Source organism: Apis dorsata, unplaced genomic scaffold, assembly GCF_000469605.1.
Source record: "Apis dorsata unplaced genomic scaffold, Apis dorsata 1.3 scaffold_50, whole genome shotgun sequence".
NCBI lineage: Eukaryota > Metazoa > Arthropoda > Insecta > Hymenoptera > Apidae > Apis > Apis dorsata.
This window is the reverse complement of record NW_006263351.1, coordinates 242,398-246,039: the sequence shown is the minus strand read 5'-3', so window position 1 is coordinate 246,039 and position 3,642 is coordinate 242,398. Positions and strand designations below refer to the sequence as shown.

Below are 3,642 nucleotides of genomic sequence, written 5' to 3'. Positions count from 1 at the left end.
AAAAAAAAAAAAAGAATATTTATTACTGTAAATCTTCTATTCACAGTAGTACAAGTCAATATATATCTCTTCCATGCTGAAGAAAAATTGATAAAACATTTTTAGCTTCGCAATATTGATCTTTTCACACTTATTATTTACTATTATATAATATTCCAAATCTTGTATCTTAAATTTTATCATTACTCAATTAATCCAACAGATCTCTTCATTACGAAAATTTATATTAAAATACTTTCATTAAGTTCGATACCTAAAAAAACACAAAGATTAATAAATCTGAATCATTGTAATTATTCGATTCTAAGTTTTACCTATTATTATACATTGAAAGATTCGAACAAAATTTAAATTATGTAGTTTCACAAATACTCGAATTATCACTAATGAAAACTCGAGGAATGTTTTAAAAATCGAGGAGAAAACGATCCTTTCCCCAAAATTCGTTCGCGATCGACGCGAAAATTGGGAATGCTGGAAGCATTCTTCGAGTTTGGATACGAGCACGGACAAAGGGACTGGAACGCTAATCCATGGCGTGCAAGCAGATTTCATGCGGCATCGGCCACCGCTGGACGAACTTGATGCAAAGTAGATCAGAGAGCTTTTGAGCACGAAACATTGTTGCCCTGTTTCGCGTATATACGGGTAGCATCATCTAAATTCTACCACGATTAGACACACCACCGGAAACAATTTCCTTTGCCGTCTACCGGCCCGTTAATAACGATCTAACAAAATATACTAACTAGTCGTCCATATTGGATACCATAATTCGTTTCGCCCGCTTTAACTCTTATTAATTAACCCCTCTGATATTCCAACTGATATCCCAATATTGATATTGTTCTTTGTATTGATTTTGTTGATTATGCGTTTTAAAAATGATTAAAAATTAAGAATGTTTCTTGAATAATTCATTTTATGTTATATGAGTGATTCGTATTATATTATTCTTGCATTATTATTACATTATATCATTGTATTATATTGTAAAATTTTGCATGTATCGATAGATTTTCGGTTCAAATGGATTATTGTGTTCGCCATTGGTTTATTCATTTCAAATTTAAAAAGAGATTGTTAAATTTAGAAATTCAATAATATTGAAAGAGCGAAGATACTCTTTTTATACGATCCTCTCTTTTATTTGCTTGTTTATTATGGCGAGATTGTTTCAAATTTTTACCTCGTATCTTGTTTTTGCGCGTTGCGATATTCAATATGACATCCCGGTTAAATTCAGTTTGATTGATAAATCGTGTTTTACAAGTTGATTTGAGGAACGTTGTAACACGTTTCATTCGTGAAAGCATGTGCCGTGCAATTTCAATCAGTCAAACTTGAAAATTTCACTTTTAATAGAGAAAGATTGAAAAATTGAATTGATTGTAAAATTTATTAGTGACGAAGTCAATTTTTAAGGGCCATTGAAATTAATTACTCTGATACTGTTTAAATCTAGGCTAAATATAAACAAATCATACAGATACAATTCTTTGAAAATCTTTGATTGCGATTGATTGATTGCGTTTTCACGAATCTAAAAATTAATTTCGATCTATCGTTAATTACATTTCTCTTTCTCATCTTTCGTCATATTTATCAATCTCTTTACAACCACCTTTATTTTCTCTTCCCGTCCAGAAGCTGCACGTTTCTGATTCCAATTTCGAATCTAAAGATTAAAATTTCCAATTACATTATGCCCCCCCTTCTAATTTTTCATCTTTCTTTATATTTATCAATCTCAATTCCTTTATTCGTCTTTTATCTTTATTCCCTTTACCTCTCGTTCAAACGTTTCTGATCCCAATCTCACCAATTTAAAATTTTAAATTTCGATCCATTTCTAATTACTTTTTATCCTCTTTTACTTTCTCATTTTCAACATCGTTCTCATACATCAATCCCTTAATAACTTATAGATCAGCCTCGTCTACCTTCATTCTCTCCATCTCTCGATCAAATGCATCGTTTTTCGTTCCAACACGCATACTTCTCATATTTTCAATACCACGAAGATCTAAGATTTTTATTCCTCGACCCACCTTTAATCACTTCATATTCCTTTGTGACTCGTATATGTCTATCAAATACAAATGAAATAAATTTCTTTATTTCACGAATTATAAAAATCAGATATCGATCCATCTCTTCCATATCAACTTCGCAACTCTTTTATTCCCTTCTTTCAAATACAATTTTTTAACAAAAAGAAGGGGAGATCCGCAAACTTAATCTCGATGGCGTGGCTTTTAAGGCACGGGGGGAGATGCGCGTGGCTCGTTTTGAGAAACGGGTATTCAGTCGAACGCACGGTAGCCGAGGGAATTTTATTTAAATAAAAACCTTAATGCCTCGGAACGGCGTCCAGAGTGGTAAGGATAAAGTTTGTTCCGAAAAAGTTGTCCAACTTTCTCTCGGCGCTCGGTGCGGATCTGCAAATATAAAATAGTTTCCTGGGTGGCGGACGAAAGTTAACCTTCCCTCCATCCACGCCTGAGAGAAATCGTGTAAACCGAATTTTCTCTTTGGGCATTGGGAAGTTGGGAAAGGAAAGAAAGGATGGGAGCAATCCAAGAAGTCGAATTTCCACGATTCATTTTTGCGTTCACGCGCGGAAAACGTTCATCGCGGGAAGGGGAAAGGAGGGGAGGGAACAGGTAAACAAGGCGGAGACGAGAGATAGCAAATTCTTTTCAGAATCTTACCAGAATTGAATGAGTCGAGTCGATTTCGTTTGGCGGAAAGTTTCGATCGTTCAAAGTTGTAAAGTTTCAGCTCGGCAATGATTCCCGAACGTCTCCGGATCTCTTTAGTTCTCTTCAGCATTTCTCTTATTCTACAGAAACTGGTTTATTTAATTATCAAGTAGATGTTTGATCGGACATTGTTCGCGATTATTTTATTCCTTCGATTAAAAATAAAATCTTTTTCTTTGCATCATTCTCTTAAAAAAATGAATTTACGTTATTAATTCTTAATATAATGAAAACTTTCCTTAGAAATAGACATCTAAAAAATTATAACTAAACAAAATAAATGGATTTATATAAAACAAGCATCTCATAACCGAGCTTTTTTATCCCTAAATCAAATTAATAATCGTAACATCAACAGATCTTTCAGAAATCCATCTCTCACGGATTCACTCTATCGAAACTTTCATCCCTAATATCGATAAGAAACAAATCGTAGAAAGGAGGACTCAATTTTACCTGTAGGAATAGGATACGTTGCCATTGACAAGTGGCGAGGAAAACCGAGGAATATGCACGTGTACAACCTTCAATTCCTTTAGCCCCTCCTTTCTTCCCCCTTTCTGAAGCCTTTTTTCTCCTGTTCCAGCCTTTATATCGGAAGGGTGGAAAAAAAATCCGCTACCTTTGCAACCAGAGCGGCAGACTTTAAGCCTCGGCGCAGAATCGTTTAGTCGTTTCGAGCTGATAGCCTGATGGAACGTAATAAAAGTACTAGTCGACGTGGCGCCGCTCGAGGATGCAGCTACATCGCGAAAAAGAAAATTCCTTCCGGTCGTTTTAATTCGCGTACCCCTTCCTCCGTTGCTTCCTCCGTTTTCAACGTCTTTCCACGTCTCCTTTAAAGATCGTGACGCGACCATTCGCAACTAGTTCGTTT

At 35.1% G+C, this 3,642-nt stretch overlaps 1 protein-coding gene across 1 annotated transcript in view; it reads right to left on the bottom strand.

Annotated features, from left to right (window-relative positions):
- Positions 1-52: 52 nt before the first annotated feature.
- LOC102674375 overlaps positions 53-3,642 on the bottom strand; it is a 234,505-nt gene continuing 230,915 nt past the window's right edge. Inside the window, exon 5 of the mRNA XM_031514921.1 lies at positions 53-253. The gene's annotated coding sequence lies outside the window, so the exon portion shown is untranslated. The remainder of the gene's footprint in view (positions 254-3,642) is intronic.